We start from the raw sequence: 9,944 nt of genomic DNA, 5'->3' as shown, positions 1-9,944 counted from the left end.
GAAAATCCCATGGACGGAGGAGCCTGGTGGGCTACAGTCCATGGGGTTGCGAAGAGTCAGACACGACTGAGCAACTTCACTTTCACTTTTCACTTTCACGCATTGGAGAAGGAAATGGCAACCCACTCCAGTGTTCTTGCCTGGAGAATCCCAGGGACGGGGGAGCCTGGTATGCTGTCGTCTATGGGGTCCACACAGAGTCAGACACGAATGAGGCGACTTAGCAGCAGCAGCAGCAGCAGCAGGAGTAAAACAGGGCCTTAACTGCATGGAGCTTGCATTCTAAAGGGGAAGGAGGGGAAGAAACATACACATACAGTGTGATGTCAGTGAGTGATAAGTGTGTGACAATTAGTATAACAGATTAAGGGGACAGAGTGCGAAGCATAAGTGCCATTTTAGCTTGGGTGATCAGGGAGGATGTTCTGGAAGGTGACTTTGAGCAGAGAGACCTACAGATGGAAAGGCATGGACCAAGATGTCTGGGGAGAGTAGTTCCTGGAAAGGCACAGTGAGGGCAGAAGTCCTGAGGTGGGAGCACGTGGCCTGGGCTCCAGATGCAGCAAAATGGCCAGAGGGACTGAAACCAGGTGATGAAGGGGAAATGCTGGACATGTGGCCAGAAGCCTAGAGGTCAGGTCCCGTGGAGGCCCAGTGAGTAGGCTTTTATTTGAAGTGGGATGGGAAGCTCTTGAAGGGTTTAAAGAAGGGGACAAAACACATATGATATGATTTTGTTTTTAAAAGGACCACTAGGCTGCTTCCTTGGTGGCTCAGATGGTAAAGAATCCACCTGCAATGTAGGAGAGCTGGGTTCACTCCCTGGGTCAGTAAGATCCCCTGGGGGAGGGAATGGCTACCCACTCCAGTGTTCTTGCCTGGAAAATCCCTTGGACAGAAGACTCTTGTGGGCTACAGTCCATGGGGTCGCAAAGAGTTGGACATGACTGAGTGAATAACACTTTCAGGCTGCTGTGTACAGAAGAGACAGAAGTGAAGCAAAGAGGGAAAAGCAAGGAGGAGGACCATTGAAGAGGCGACTGCAGGAGACCTGGGTGAGATGATGCTGACTTGGTCAGGGTGGAGGAGGGAAGTGCTTGTGTTCAGGATGTCTGTGTGGGGGGCACAGACTGTCCAGGAGACAGTATCTGGCACAGAGCAGATGCTCTGGGAAGGAAGGCGAGGAGAGGAGGACCATTGTGGGAGGTTGAGAGCCTGGAGAGAAGTGCAGGGCAGTCATAGCCTTAGAAAGCACACCTCTGAACCTCTGTCTATATCACCCACAGATGGTAGATGTGGGTGATAAAAAAAGCTCTTTTCCTGATGATCGCAGAAAAGAAATACCTTGCAGGAGTCCCACCCGGCAGCTTCTATCCCCTAACCTGTTGTTTCATCCCTTTAGGACCTTTCCTTCTTGGGACAGTGCTTCCTTTTGCTGGGATCTGTATCCCTGCTTGCCATGCCTCCCCCTCAATGTCTGCATCACCTAAGATTTGCTTCCTCATGGAAATCCTTGCCTGCTGCAGCCTCAGCTGCCAGTGCTGCCAGCGATCCCTTGCCCTGGCTTGAGTCTGGGCTCTGGTGTGGCCTCCATTTATGGTGGACCTGATCCATGGAGGCCCTTATCTCCTCCCCCCATGCTGGTCTCTGATGGAGTGTCACGTAGCAGAGTATGGGGTCTGGCTTCACCAGGGGCTCTCCCAAGTTGCCAAGTGGTGCAACAACCCATGCGTGTAGGGGAGGTAGTGCCCCACACAGACAGTGTTGACCCACAAGACAGGGGGTGGAGGGATCCAGCAGAGGTATTTCTCCCCCTCCCACCATCTGATCACTGTTCTCAGGGGCGGTGATGATGCCTCGTGTGTGTCAAGCGGTCCTGTGTGCTGAGAGGCTAGGTGGCCTTTGTGAGGCTCTGGACACCTTGGTGATGCATCCCCTGTGCCTGTTTCCTTTACCTTCCTTTTCTTGACCCCTCTCATTGCCTTGAGATCACATGGCCCAACTGGCCTGAGCATGTAAGGGCTGCCTTGGGCTTCATTTTCTTAAGTGGCCCCATTCATGTGCTTCTAGTGGGCCTTGTCCACCAGTTCCTGGTCCCTTGGCCACAGAAGGGGGCATGTGTCCCCCAGTTGAGCTGATAGAAGTCGTTACCCTGCTGTCTTTTCAATTCAGATTGAAGAAGCAACAGGTGTTCTGGCAATGAATCTGAAGATGTGAGTCTGACGCTGTTGGGGGCCAAGGGAATGCAGAGGAAGCCTGTTTGGGGCGGGGTGGTGGGCAGTGAGAACCCATGGCTCCTGAGACCCCACTGCATCCCTGGCTGGCCTGCAGCTTCCTTCTGGGAGGCTGTGCATTCCTCCTCTTTCCTGGCTAATTTGATTGGATTTCTGTCATCTGCTGTTTTAGTCGGGGGCCAGAGAACACAAAGTCCTTTGCTGACAAAGGTCCTAATCAAAGCCATGTTTTTTTTCCAGTAGTCATGTATAGATGTGAGAGTTGGGCTATAAAGAAAGCTGAGTGCCAAAGAATCGATGCTTTTGAACTGTGGTGTTGGAGAAGACTCTTGAGAGTCCCTTGGACTGCAAGGAGATGCAACCAGTCAATCCATAAGTAAATCAGTCCTAAATATTCATTGGAAGGACTGATGCTGAGGCTGAAATGCCAATACTTTGGCTGCTTGTGCAAAGAATTGACTCCTTGGAAAAGACCCTGATGCTGGGTAAGAATGAAGGCGGGAGGAGAAGGGGACGACAAAGGATGAGATGGTTGGATGGCATTACCGATTTGATGGACATGAGTTTGAGGAAGCTCCAGGAGTTGGTGATGGACATGGAAGCCTGGTGTGCTGCAGTCCATGGGGTCACAAAGAGTTGGACATGACTGAGCGAATACACTGAGGGAACACAGAAACCACTCTGGGTATTTTATAGAGAGTTGAGCATAGGGAGTTGGTTACACTAGAGAGGGGAGAACCAAGAAACCAAACAGGAATTAAGGACACCAGGAAGTTTTTTCACACCCCTGGGGTTGGAGGGGTCAGGCGTGGCATTACTGGCAACCAGCACAGGGGGTCTCCTGGTAGAAGTTGCAATCGTGGGCAGCCCGTGTGGTGGGAGCTGGAGCCTCAGGGTGGAGGCTGCTTGAAATCTACCCAAAGCAGAGACAGAGGGACAGATATAGTGTGGTCCCCTTCCATCTGCCCCTCAACCTCTGTCGTGCCTTCCATGTCAAAAGTGAAAGTGAAAGTCTCTCGGTCATGTCTGACTCTTTGTGAGCCCATGGACTGTAGCCCGCCAGGCTCCTCTGTCCATGGGATTCTCCATGCCAGAATACTGGACTGGGCTGCCATGCCCTCCTCCAGGAGATCTTCCCAACCCAGGGATCGAACCCGGATCTCCCGCATTTCAGTCAGATTCTTTACTGTCTGAACCACCAGGGAAGCCCAGAAAGTTGTCCCCAAGTCAGAGGACAAGAGAGCCTGGGAAATTGACCTCCTACTACATAGAGAGAGCAGAGTGGGGCCAGAGGGTGGGAGCAAACAGGCAAATGACAGACACACGGGCGGCTGAAGAGTCAGTTCATTCCACTGTGCATGCTTGTCATTTTTTAAAAATATTTATTTTATTTTTGAGTATTTTATTTATCATTTTATTTTTTGGTCTTCATGGCTGCATGCAGGCTTTCTCTAGTTGTGACTAGTGGGGGGTCCTCTTCATTGTGGTGTGTGAGCTTCTCATTGCAGCGGGTGCTCCTGTTGTGGAGCACAGGCTCTAGGCACAGGGGTTTCAGCAGTTGCAGTGCGTGGGCTCAGTATTTGTGACTCACGGGCTCTAGAGGTTGGCCTCAATAGTTGCAGAGCTTGGGCTCTAGAACTTGGTTGTGGCATAAGAACTCAGTTGCTTCAAAGCCTGTGGGATTTTCCTGGACCAGGGATTGAACTGGTGTCCCTTGCATTGCAAGGTACATTCTCAACCACTGGACCACCAGGGAAGCTCTCATTTTTATTTTTTATTGAAGCATAGTCTGATTTACAACATGGTATTAATTTCAGGTGTAGGGCAAAGTGATTCAGTTATATATACACACACATACACATCCATTTTCTTGGGCTCCAAAATTACAGTGGACAGTGACTGCAGCCATGAAATTAAGACACTTGCTCCTTGAAAAAAAAAGCTATGACAAACCTAGACAGCATATTACAAAGCAGAAATATCACTTTGCTGACAGAGGTCTGTCTAGTCAAAGCTATGGTTTTTCCAGTGGTCATATATGGATGTGAGAGTTCAACTGTGAAGAAAGCTGGGTGCCAAAGAATTGATGCTTTTGAACTGTGATGCTGGAGAAGACTCTTGAGAATCCCTTGGACAATAAGGAGATCAAACCAGTCAATCCTAAAGGAAATCAGTCCTGAATATTCACTGGAAGGACTGATGCTGAAGCTGAAGTTCCAGTACTTTGGCTACCTGATACTGAGAGCCAACTCATTAGAAAAGACCCTGATGCTGGGAAAGATTGAGGGCAGAAGGAGAAGGGATGACAGGGGATAAGATGGTTGGATGGCATCAGTGACTCAATGGACATGAATTTGAGCAAATTCCGGGAGATGGTGAAGGACAGGGAAGCCTGGCATGCTGTAGCCCATAGGGCGGCAAAGAATCGGACATGACTCAGTGACTGAACAACCACAAAAGTACACACATGTACATACATGTATTCTTTTTCAATTTCTTGAATATAGTTCCCTGCACTATACAGCACATCTTTGTTGTTTATCTATTTTGTATATAGTAAGACCCTGGTGCTGGGAGGGATTGGGGGCAGGAGGAGAAGGGGACGACAGAGGATGAGATGGCTGGATGGCATCACCCACTCGATGCACGTGAGTTTGGGTGAACTCCGGGAGTTGGTGATGGACAGGGAGGCCTGGCATGCTGTGATTCATGGGGTCGCAAAGAGTCGGACACAACTGAGCGACTGAACTGAACTGAATTGAACTGAATGTGTATCTGTTAATTCTAAACTCATTTATCTCTTCTCCTCCCTTTCCCCTTTGGTTGGTTTTCAGTTTTGTAAATAAATTCACTTGCATCATTTTTTAGATTCCTCACATAAGCAATATCATATGATATTTGTCTTTCTCTTTGCCTGACTTACTTCAGTTAGTATGATAATCTCTCAGTTTAGTTCAGTTGCTCAGTCATGTCCGACTCTTTGCAACCCCATGAACCGCAGCACACCAGGCCTCCCTGTCCATCACCAACTCCTGGAGTTTACCCAAACCCATGTCCATTGAGTCGGTGATGCCATCCAACTGTCTCATCCTCTGTCATCACTTTCTCTTCCTGACTTCAATCTTTCCCAGCATCAGGGTCTTTTCAAATGAGTCAGCTCTTCACATCAGGTGGCCAAAGTATTGGAGGTTCAGCTTCAACATCTGTCGTTCAAATGAGCACTCAGGACTGATCCTCTTTAGGATGGACTGGTTGGATCTCTTTGCTGTCCAAGGGACTCTCAAGAGTCTTCTCCAACATCACAGTTCAAAAGCATCAATTCTTTGGTGCTCAGCTTTCTTTATAGTTCAACTCACATCCATATATGACTCCTGGAAAAACCACAGCTTTGACTAGACAGACCTTTGTTGGCAAAGTAATGTCTCTTCTTTTTAATACGCTGTCTATGTTGGTCATAACTTTCCATCTAAGGAGTAAGTGTCTTTTAATTTCATGGCTGCAGTCACCATCTGAAGTGATTTTGGAGCCCCCAAAAGTCAAAGTCAGCCACTGTTTCCATTGTTTCCCCATCTATTTGCCATGAAGTGATGGGACCAGATGCCATGATCTTAGTGTTCTGAATGTTGAGCTTTAAGCCAACTTTTTCACTCTCCTCCTTCACTTTCATCAAGAGGCTTTTTAGTTCCTCTTCACTTTCTGCCATAAGGGCAGTGTCATCTGCATATCTGAGGTTATTGAGATTTCTCCTGGCAATCTTGATTCCAGCTTGTGCTTCCTCCAGCCCAGCATTTCTCATGATGTACTCTGCATATAAGTTAAATAAGCAGGGTGACAATATACAGCCTTGATGTACTCCTTTTCCTGTTTGGAACCAGTCTGTTGTTCTATGTCCAGTTCTAACTGTTGCTTCCTGACCTGCATACAGGTTTCTCAAGAGGCAGGTCAGGTGGTCTGGTATTCCCATCTCTTTCAGAATTTTCCACAGTTTATTGTGATCCACACAGTCAAAGGCTTTGGCATAGTCAGTAAAGCAGAAATAGATGTTTTTCTGGAACTCTCTTGCTTTTTCGATGATCCAGCGGATGTTGGTAATTTGATTTCTGGTTCCTCTGCCTTTTGTAAATCCAGCTTGAACATCTGGAATTTCATGGTTCATGTATTGTTAAAGCCTGGCTTGGAGAATTTTGAGGATTACTTTATTAGCGTGTGAGATGAATGCAATTGTGTGGTAGTTTGAGCATTCTTTGGCATTGCCTTTCTTTGAGATTGGAATGAAAACTGACCTTTTCCATTCCTGTGGCCACTGCTGAGTTTCCCAAATTTGCTGTCATATTGAGTGTAGCACTTTCATAGCATCATCTTGGAATTCCATCACCTCCACTAACTTTGTTTGTAGTGATGCTTTCTAAGGCCCACTTGACTTCTCATTCCAGGATGTCGGGCTCTAGGTGAGTGATCACACCATCATGATTATCTGGGTTGTGAAGATATTTTTTTGTACAGTTCTTCTGTGTGTTTTTGCCACCTCTTCTTAATATCTGCTTCTGTTAGGTCCATACCATTTCTGTCCTTTATTGATCCCATCTTTGCATGAAATGTTCCCTTGGTATCTCTAATTTTCTTGAAGAGATCTCTAGTGTTTCCCATTCTGTTGTTTTCCTCTATTTCTTTGATAATCCCAAAGAAATGAAACAATCTCTAGGTCTACCCATATTGCTGCAAATGACATTATTTGATTTTTTAATGACTGAGTAACATTCATATATATATAAATATATATGTACAAGGCACACATTACCTTTTCTTTATCCATTTGTCCGTCAGTGGACATTTAGGTTGCTCCGATATTTTGGCTATTGTAAACAGTGCCACTATGAACACTGGGGTGGATGTATCCTTTTGAATTAGAGTTTTCCACTGTGTGTGTTTTTGACTGTGAATCCCAGGGAGCCAAGAATTCTCATCTACAGGAGGAGCACTATGCCGTTTCCCGAAAGTTCCTCACGAGGCATTGGTGGCGGTAGCGATTACAGTGGCCGTCCCTGAGAAGTCCTGCTCTGTTGGAGGAATACACTGATTCTCCCCGTACATGTTTTAATGCCTTTACACCCATGTGGGGAGTCCACAGGATAGTGAGGTCATTCTTTAAGATTCAGTTGAGTCCCAGAGAGGACCAGATATACCTTCAGAATTTCAATAGCCTCTCTGTCCTAGCACAGCTATGGTAACAATCTGCTGAATGCCAGCTCAGAGATTGATCAGAGCTGTCTGAGCTGTGCCAAATGCATCAGCAAGTTCTTTCTCGTGTTTAGTTTAAGTCCCTGTCCCGATATTTTCAGATCATCCTTGGAAGACCTGGGTAATGACTGCCCCCTGTGGTCTAGAACAGCAGTCCCCAACCTTTGGCACCAGGTGCCAATTTCATGGAAAACAGTTTTCCCATGAACTGATGTCAGGAGGGATGGTTTCTGGATGATTCAAGCACTTTACATTCATTGTGCTCTTTATTCCTATTATTTTTATATCAGTTCCACCTTAGATCATCAGGCATGAGATCCTGGAGGTTGGGGACCCCTGATCTAGAAAATAATTCAGGATATTGAAAAAAAGGAAAAAAAAAGATTTTTGAATTTGAACTGAGTATGGACTTATTGAATTCTGATGATGTGGCAAAGGAGGGACCAGGACGGGGCTCATGTGAGGGATTTTCAGACTCCAGAGTGACCGGAATGACTAACTGGAGATTGTCCAGGCAGTGGGGTTTGAGGTCCGGTTGTGCTCAGCAAAGAGGTTCCTGGGAACCTAATGGGGACAATTTGGGGTTTCACAGATCATCTCAGCCGAGGGTGTTGCACATATATTGGAGGGCATGCAGCTGCCTATACGTCTATGTTTTAAAGTAAATAAAAGGCTCTCAGAGCAAACCACACAGAGTTGGATGGATTCAGATTCCAGTTCGGAAGCCTCTGCCTTCTGGCTTTACGGGAGCCTGTGGTGACCACTTGGGCTGGGAGTCCGGGTTGCTGGGTCAGCTTCTGGCTCCTACCGATGATTCACTGGAGCTCCTCTGGATGGGCAGCTTGCTGCCTGGGTCTCTGTTTTGCCCTTCTGTGAAACAGGCAGAGGAGCCAGCGGGTGCCATGAGAACATGAAATTTTAGCTTGGTATTATAAGATTGAAGGCAAAAGGAGAAGGAGGCAGAGGATGAGATGGTTAGATAGCATCACTGACTCAATGGACATGAATCTGAGAAAACTCTGGGAGATTATGGAGGACAGAGGAGCCTGGCATGCTGCCGTCCATGGAGTTGCAAAAAGTCAGACACAACTTAGCGACTCAATAACAGCAGCAACATTATGGGTTGAATTGTGTTATATACTGAAGTTCTAACCCCTTCAGAATATGGCCTTGTTTGGAGGTAGAATCTTTATAGAGATAATGAAGTGAAAGTGAGGCCATGGGGTCCTAACCCAGTATGACTGGGGTTCTGATAAAAAGGGGAAATCTGGACACAGAAATACATGTATAGGGAAGATGACATGAAGCCGGCCATCTGCAAGCCCAGGGGAGAGGCCTGGAGCAGATCCTTCTCTCCAGGCCATCAGAAGGACTTGAACCTGCCAACATCTTGATTTTAGACTTCCAGCTCAAACAAGGGAATACTCTTTGTTCTGTCTTTTCTCACCATGGAGGTGTCAGAGGAATCCCTGCTCCCCTTTTCCTTCCTCATTTATTTCCCCACACCCACTCCTATAGCACCCTAATAAGTTCTGTTCAACGTTCCATATTATTTTCATCTAAAAAATTTATTATCACACATATGACTTCAACTCTGCAAGCTTCCACCCCCTGCCACCCTGAGTATAAAAGGAAAATTGCTCTTAGTTTGTGTCGAGGGTCAGTTCACCATGGGGAAACCAGTACAGCCAATGGGATGGAAGGAACCTCTGGGAGGGGCCATCTGTCAGGGAGGGAGCTAAGGCAATAGAGACAGTTGGGAAGGGGGATTCACCACTTCTTGCCCAGAAATCTGGACAAGGAGTGGGTCGCAATCTCTGAGGCTTGACTCAAGGGCAGTTCTACTTGAAGATAGAGCTGATGAAATGATCCCTGGGGGCTGGAAGACTAATTCTCAAATCTGGTTACATCAGATTACCCGTAGACCTTTAATTTTTTTCCTCCCTCTTTTACATTAATGAAAATGCAAAATGCCACAGTAAGCATCTTTGCAGCTACAGGCATAGCTTAGATGAAACAGTGCAGGTAGAATTAAAAGCACTAATGTACTTTTCTCATTGTCAGTGAGGCAACTTTAAAAGTCACATAGATTCCTCAGCTCTAACTCAAGTTACGCTACCAGACTCACCAGCGGTGAGCCTCAGGACTCTGTGTTTCACAAGTTCTCCAGGTGGTTCTGTGTAGCTGACAGGGACAGGGCACACCTCCGGATGGAGTCAATGCTGGGACTCATCTGAGAGACCCCAGACTCTCCACCCCGGGACCAGCTCCACACACCTGCGTGCTCCTGGCCTGTGGAGATGAGGTAGGCTGGAGGGCAATGGGGGCTGAGGGGACTCGGAAGTCCGGGGCTGCTGGTGGACAGAAGCTGGGTGACATTTGTAGGGAAGAGAGATGCCAGGCGTGGAGAGAGGTCAGGAGCAGTAACTCCCATGGGAAGGAGAATGGAGATTGCCCTTGCCTCAGGATCTA

Source organism: Bison bison, unplaced genomic scaffold, assembly GCF_000754665.1.
Source record: "Bison bison bison isolate TAMUID 2011002044 unplaced genomic scaffold, Bison_UMD1.0 scf7180017864471, whole genome shotgun sequence".
NCBI lineage: Eukaryota > Metazoa > Chordata > Mammalia > Artiodactyla > Bovidae > Bison > Bison bison.
The sequence above is the reverse complement of the archived record's forward strand: the minus strand, read 5'-3'. Positions refer to the sequence as shown.